The following is an 8187-nucleotide window of genomic DNA, read 5'->3' as shown; positions in this document are numbered from 1 at the left end:
AGCTCTTGAAGATATTTTTAAAAAGGTATTTGGCTCATAACCAGTTTGATTTCACTTTGCCGAAATACTCACATTTCAGAAATTGCCAGAGGCCTCTTCCCTTCTTAAAAATCCCATGAAGACCAGTGGCTTATGAAAGTTTATATACTCACCTCTAGGGAGCCCAAATAAAACGGATATTCTTGAAGGGAAAAAAAAATTGTTGTTGAGAAAATGACTTTTCAAAGGAGTTTGAATCCACAAGCTTCCTTTCCCAAAATTCCCAGTCTCAATTTCTATACCAAGATCTTCGCTTAACACACGTCTATTAGAATAAATATCCTCAAGAAGATAATGTCATTCTAATGTTCTCTCCTAAATCCAAGCTTAGTGCCTGAAAAGATATTTAATTTAATGTCAGAGTTGGCCATAAAAATTTATTTGGGGTATAAGTTAAAAAAACATATTTATTATACTCTAATGCTGCCCCTGCAGGTTAAAATGGCTTTGCTTGCGTGGCTGTGTTTAGTTAGGAGGGGAACGTGTGCCCTCCCTTCGTACTGCTACAATAAAACACACTGATCATTGTCTGCAGTCGTTTGGTTTTACTGTTTGTGTTTGAGAGATGTTGCAATATTGAGCAGGGAAATCTCTGTCAGGGAAGGGGAGTTATTTGGAGCATAAATGTTATTTACAAACAAAGCCAGCTTATCCATCTCTTTTTTGTTTATGTTGCTAATTATCAGAGCTAAATGAATCTTCATTGAGACATCTCCTGATTCCCAAGTCTCCTGCAGGCGGATTTTGAATACCAGAGGGTTTTTGGGTTTTCCAGCAATTATCAGAAGCAAATATTTAGCTTAATCTTGAACTATTGCATTGTGATTCCTTCCCCCTTGTCTTTCCCTAATCTCATGGAATCAACATAAAAAATAAGAACATTTAAAATCAAATGGAACAAACACTGGATATGTTCATGTGCCATGCTAGCCATTTAGGGTACATAAAAAAAATTCAGTTCCTGGTATATTTGGAGATGAAAGGGAACCAGAGGATCCACAATCGTTGGCCTCCAAAAATCAAAACAGTTATTAAGGGTAGACAGCAATGGGGAAGGAAAGCAGATTCAAGGTAGAGGAGTTAAGGAGAGCACTGGTCAGGATCTGCCATTCAGACAAGGTTACCATGAATTGTGCCTGGCAGTGTACAAGTAGCTTTATGTGCACACATTACCCTGTTAACCCTAAAACAACCTTCTGATGTAGGTACTGTTGTTCTCCTTTTAGAGAGTAAGTAACTGAGATTCAGAGAGGTCAAATGACTTGCCCAAGGTCACACAGCTTAGTGACTCAGGATACAACCCACTATCTATGAAAGGAATCAACCAGAAAGAAGAAAAGAATTGCTGCTTGACAGTAAGAACCATGTTTAGATTAACATCTATAAACAAACTTGTAGAACAATGCCACTTCTTCCAGCGTGGCTTGGCAACTTGAGAAAAGGAATGAAGAAAGCTAATTGTTATGGTAATCTAGGGCTGACGGAGGACTGATCTGCTTGTTGTAGCTGAAGCACAGTTGTGGCAAAGGACTAGAATGCGCTGAACAGTCCTGTGGAAATGAATGTTAGATTAAGAAGGGAAGATAGTGCTGCCAGTTGAGGGCTGATTTATTAGAAAAACTGAGTTGTATCGATAGACTACAGGATTCAGTAAAGACAAAAAGGAGGTCGAATGGAGGTCAAGAAGTGAAAAAGACAGAAGAATAGGAAGTGCAATCAGAATTGGAATTACAAATTAGATTTTAAAGGTAGAGTTATGGAAATCAACATGGTTGACTCCCTCAACTTCCAATCCATCCTAAGTAATTAGACTAAGCTAAACATAGTAATCTCAGCCTCACTACTAAGAATAGGTTTAGAACTAGGTCTGTAGCCTTGATGTCATAAGGGAAAGTCTGCTGGGGAGCTCCTGGGAGTGTTTTTTGTTACCATAGAAGCGAGACACAGGTAAAATCCCCAGCCCCTCTTCTTCCTTTGGAGGTTATCATGTCTTGGTATCTTGGTACCAACTTCTTAAGGATGATGCCAATGCCAAGAGGAGGACAGAGCCCACGGAAACTACAGAAAAGCAAAATCAGCCCTGAGAGATATGCCTGAGGCTACCCTACGTTTCATTTTTATTATATGGATTATAAGCTCTCTTATCTTTTAAGGCAAATTAAACTGTGCCTTTCTGTGCATTGTGACCAGAGGCATCGTAAATGACTCCAGGGTGGTTTCAGATAATGACGGTGTATTTTTACAATTGCAAGTGATAATACAGAGTACAATCTGAAGCTGACAAGCAGATGATGAGAATGGCCTGATCCAAACAGCACGAGTCTTAGAGGAGGGGAAATTTTAGATTGATGAGGTAAGAGGAATGTACTAAGAACTGCATGGGTCCAGGATGCTAAAAGATGCTGTTACATATGTAACAATAAATTATCCATTTAATCAACTACTGAATGTCTATAAAATGAGAGAGTTGTACCCTGTACTGAAGAAACACAGTGAGTAAAAGTAGACATGCTCTCTGCCCAAACAAAGCCTTGGGTCTGATGGAGGATATAGACATTAATCAAATCAAATACTCACACAAACAAATAGAAAATTACATCTGTTACAAATAAAATACATCTGCAACAAAAGAGAGGTTTAGATTTCTAGGTCACGATGGAAAAACACATGCACTACAAATCATTCTCTCCAGTTCTTAATGACTATAAATGCTACATGAAATTATAAGTAAAAATTTTAAACTACAGAGCCAGAGAGAGAAGGAGAGAGGTCTTAGGAACGAGAAACAGAGAAGGAACCCACAGCGTTTGGTGGGAGCTGAAGTCAGGAAGCATAGAGGACCCAGATGGGACACAGGCCCTTGGGGCTGGGAGTTTAGTGCACTTTGGTGAAGGAAACGGAAACCATAAGACTCCAATGCTGTGCTGAGCCGGAACTGGATGCACTCTAGAAAACTGAGCACTGGGACTATGTTGCTCATGTATAAACTGGGACTGGAGAATCACCACACATTTCCCCAAGTTTATTAACAGGGGCTGGGTATCTACCCCTTGGCTTGGATCAGAAGCCTCTGTCTACACCTCCCGTAATGCAGGGCCCAAATTTCGTCACTCTAGCGGTACAAAACTTCAGAGTGGGAGGAAACCGAGAAGGAGTATTGACAGACCCGTTTTGGAAAATGGGTGAGTAAATTATGAGTTTGTAGCTGAACCATTGTGAGCTATTGTGTGACTTCCTCCTGCAGCATTTGGTGCAGACGTGGGAGGAATAAATAAGTAGATTCATCTAGGATCAGACATTTGCCAGACCAAGGTGATGAATGAAACAGAAGTGAAAAAGAATTTTGGCTATAGAAAAGAGTATTTTTGAATTCATGAGCCTTGGACTCTAACCTGAAGACAAAGAGGAAAATTTTTTTAAAAAGAAGCTAGAGGAGTTATGGGATTGTATGTTTTGAAGAGGGTGAATAAAATTCTGGAAGGAGTGTTGAACAAGCAACTAGAAGAAAAGGAGTTTGTGGTTACGGATAGCGATGTAGGTAGTGGGACTTTGTAAGTGGGTCAATTAGAAGTGCTAATAATTAACACCAGACAGCGTGGCAAAAGTGGAAAGGAAGAGGACAGCATGACCCATTAAGAAATTAAGGGGCTCAGAGTTAATGGCATAGAATGAGGCAGGTGTGCATCATCATCCACAGGTGATGTGAAAAGGTGGGAGGAGCTGAGGTGGAGAACGCCCGGGTGCTAATCTCTCAGATGAATGGCAGGACAAGTGATCGGGAAAGTTGCTCTCTGATAGCAAGCAATAGGGTAGAGAGTAATAAAGCTTCACATAAAAAGCCTTAGTGGAGAGAGTTTTTTACAAGATGGTAGATAAACGAAAGTGGCTAAAAAGTGAGGAAGACACCAGCCCTACCTTCTAGTCCTAAAGTATACACACAAGGTTTGTGAGAGTGAACAGCTACGTGTGAGAATTTCAGGTCTTCTCAGGAAAGAGTCAGATTTCATTAAAGGCAAAGAAATAGAGGGGTACTCGGGCAACAGGTTGAATATATGAGAATAGGGGTCGCTGGCTATGGAGCAGCAATTCTAGAGAGAAGAACAAAAGAGTCTGAGGAGTGAGGAAATGTAGAGCAGCTAGTTGAAGAGTGAGGAAGCAGCAAGCATGATGGGGACTTCACTTACGCTTTGACTTGTTAAAAAGAAATAAGAAGAGTGGAAGATCCAGTCTTAGTAATCTTAGTTGGGGCACACCCCCAACTCTTAGTAATGGGGGTGTGCCTTATAGCCCAAATGTAGCTTACCTGGCTCGCTAGGTGGGAGGTAAGGGGCGTCGGGGGAGTGGGGTTTTTTTCCTATTTTCCTCCTCTAAAACCTAGGTGCATCTTATGGTCTGGTGCATCTTATAGTCCAAAGAATACGGTACCTTCTTAGAACAATGCTGCCTGTTTACTCACAAACCACTTTTTAATAAACATTCCTAGAAGTTTGCTTCTTTTCATTTTTACTCAATTAACAAATATTTGGGGAGGTTAGTAGATGCCAAAAATTATGCTGGTCTACTCCTGCTACTAGTAAGAGTTTTTCCTTGTACCCATATACACATTGGGTCTTATGATTCTTCATTGTACTTAATTTGACAAGATACATTGTATTGTTTTTTAATTGAGATATAATTGATATATAACAGTATATTAGTTGCAGGTGTAGAACAAAATAATTTTATATTTGTATATACTGTGAAATGACCACCACAATGAGTTGTTATATTTGTTTATTTTAATTTGCATTTTTATATCTTCGATGTTGAAGTTGAAAACCTTTTACTTGGCCATTGCAAATTCCCTACTGATTCTTATTTAGCAATTACTGTATTTATTTTTTTCCAATAAACATGTAAGTTATGGCTGTTATTTTAACCTGTTATATGGGTTACAAATAATTTTCTCAGTTTCTTTGTTTCTCTCTTCTGTTTATCTTTTAGCTTTATGTTTTTCTTTTGTAGTAAATGTTTCCATATCTTATGTTGACAAAGCTGAGAATCTTTTTATTGAAATTTCTGCCATTATTTGGTTTGCAGGCCCACACTCAATCCACTGAGCTCTACCTCTGCCATTATTTGAAACCAAAATTATGTATACATTCAATTGTATTATCTTTGGAATTTAATCTTTTATATTTTTATATATTTTTAATATATTTCCATAGTTCTTTTTTTAAAGATTTTATTTATTTATTTATTTATTTTTAGAGAGGGGGAAAGGAAGGAGAAAGGGAGATAAAGCGTGGCTCTTTTAAAATACAATCCTTCAAAAACTGTTTAAATACTAACATTTGAGGAACTGTCTATATGTACCATTAGATTAGGTTACTTGATTATGTAGAATATCCATAAGTTAGAACACCATTCAGTAAATGAGACTTTGCTCTAGAAGGTATTTTATGACATGAAAATATTCATAATTTAAGGTTAAGTGAAACAAAGTGGGATTACCCATAGACACACACATATACATGTATGTGTTAGGCTCACCCATATTCAAATAAAGTTAAATTTTTAAAAAGTAAATGAACAAAATCTTACCCTAAAGCTTACTTTTGTTGGGCCCATAAATAAATTATATGATAAGCAACCAATTCAGATGGAGTTAGAAATTAAACTATTTACACAATTTCCCTAAATTTTTTAAACTAATAATGGACATTTGTTATTGCAAATCTGGAAAAACAGGAAAATATTACACAAAGAAGATTCACTGAAAGTCTCAGCCACAGATTACCATTGCTAGTTTTTTCTATTCATGTACATATATTAACTAGTTGATACCACACTTAATATTAAATGTTACTTTAGTTATCTATTTTCCCACTAAAAATTCTGCATAGACATTTTTCAACATGAAAATGTTTTACTTCTGGTTATAATTTCTAAAGCATTCCCTTTTGCTGTTTAATATTTAGGTTGTTTCCTGTCATTATATTTTTTAAACCCTCATAAAAACCTTTCAATGGCTTCCTATGGCTCTCAGAATAAAGGCCAAAATCTTGAATACGGTCAACAAGGCCCCCATGACCAGGGCCTCCCTTACTTGGCACCTTCACTTCACTCTCCTAGTGATGCCTGCACTCAGGCACCAGGGCCTGTTTTCAATTCCTCAAATGTGCCACCATCTCCCGCTTCATTTCATGTGTGCAGGTAGGCCCTGCCTTATATACTGCAACTATCATGGTTCTAATTAACATGTAATTATTTAGATAAGCAATTGTTGAACATGTGCCTCCTATATAGGCGGTAATCTCCACGAAGGCAGAAACTCCATCTGTCTCCTTCACTTATGTACCCCAGTGCTCTGTGTCGTAGCTGGAACCGAGACATGCAAAGGCGATTGTGTGATTGCAGAACAAATGTATAAATAAAAAATTTAATACCTTGGTATATTGATAACTATATTAGATCTACACATTTCTTAAGTTACCATTAAATTTTTTTTTGTAAAACTGTCATTTCAACATTATAACTTTTGATTCTCTATTATGGTAAATAGTTCAAAACATTTAGTTCTGGACATATTTTTCTTTTGGGAGCCTTTTGCTTAGCTATTTTATTAATTATAATAATTTTTACCTCCCTCCCCCTCCTGCCTTCCTGCCCTCTCTCTCCCTGTCTCTCCTTCTCCCTCGCTCTCTCTCTCCCTCTCTCTTTCCCCTCCTTGTCCCTGCCCCTTTCCTTCTCCTCTCTCTCAGCTCCCTAATATTAAGGAGAAAATGCTGCTGTCTGTGACTTCCAGACTTTTGGCTACAACAAGAAAAACACAAAACCGTATGTGTCATTGTCTCAGCAGATGGCACCACCTAGTTCAAGCAACAGAACCCCTAACAGCAGCGGTGGGAGCAATGGAAATGTCCAGCTGAGCAAAACCAATCTCTACATCTGGGGATTGCAAGCAGGCACTACTGAGCAGGACCTTGTCAAGTTGTGTCAGTCATATGGCAAGACTGTCTCCCATAAGGCCATGCAGACAAGACCACAAACGGATTCAAAAGCTCTGGCTTTGTGGTGGACTTGGACCATCCTTCAGCCGCACAGAAAGCTGTAACAGCGCTGAAAGCCAGTGGTGTACAGGCACAGATGGCAAAGCAGCAGGAGCAGGACCCCACAAATGTATACATATCAAACCTCCCACTGTCAATGGATAAGAAGAACTGGAGGGAATGCTGAAGCCCTCTGGCCAAGTTATCTCCACTTGAACCCTTTGAGACACCAGCCAGACTGGCAGAGGGGTTGGCTTTGCAAGGGTGGAGCCCACAGAGAAGTGTGAAGCCATCATCAACCACGTTAATGGAAAATATATTAAGACACCCCCTGGAGTACCAGCCCCATCTGATCCATTGCTTGGCAAATTTGCTGATGGTCCAAAGAAAGGACAGAACCAAGGGAAATTTGTACAAAATGGATAGGCCTGGCCAAGGAATGGAGACATGGGTATGGCCTTGACCTATGAGTTTTACCCAGCTCCTTATAACAGCACCACCAACAGGATGCTTGCTCAGTCTGCACTGTTCCCATACCTTCCATCTTCTGGGTCTTCACATCAGAGAGTAACTCAGACATCACAAGTACCTAACCCGTCTGGATGTGCCACCTCGTGCGGTCTTCGTGTTCAGTTCTGACACCAGGGATGGATCACCCCATTTCTCTCCAGCATGCGTTCATGACGGGACCTGTTACCCAGCAGCTGGGCCACCTCTCCCTGAGCTGCAACTCTGCAAGGGGCTCCCAGGACAGCCCTGTGCCCTTGTCCAGTGGTTCAGTTGAGGAGAACAGCAGCCTGCAAAATCTAGTGACTGTGGATACTCCCTCAGACCATGGGGTCTATTCTTCCCAATTCATCGAGTAACAGTGGATTCCCCTCCCCAACGCTGAATACAAATGAATTCTTGGAGATGCCAATGCTCCCAGACTCCAGAGGAATACAGATCACCTGTGGGCCCTGCTAAGCCCTAAGAGCTGGCCATCGTTTTTCACAGGCCTGGGCCTGAGAAAGAAATCACTGCACCCCTGTCCTCTGCTATTCCTCCATTCCTGATGCAGCCTCAGGAAACCGTCACTTTCTCTGTGTGTTACATTCAAGGAAACCAAAGAAACCTT

At 39.9% G+C, this 8187-nt stretch overlaps 1 pseudogene; it reads left to right on the top strand.

The window, feature by feature from the left end:
• Window positions 1-6832: 6832 nt before the first annotated feature.
• LOC112304607 (RNA-binding motif, single-stranded-interacting protein 2 pseudogene) lies at window positions 6833-7936 on the top strand (annotated as a pseudogene).
• The last annotated feature ends 251 nt before the right edge of the window (window positions 7937-8187 follow it).

This window comes from Desmodus rotundus, chromosome 1 (genome assembly GCF_022682495.2).
Source record: "Desmodus rotundus isolate HL8 chromosome 1, HLdesRot8A.1, whole genome shotgun sequence".
Lineage (NCBI taxonomy): Eukaryota > Metazoa > Chordata > Mammalia > Chiroptera > Phyllostomidae > Desmodus > Desmodus rotundus.
The sequence above is the reverse complement of the archived record's forward strand: the minus strand, read 5'-3'. Positions and strand labels throughout refer to the sequence as shown.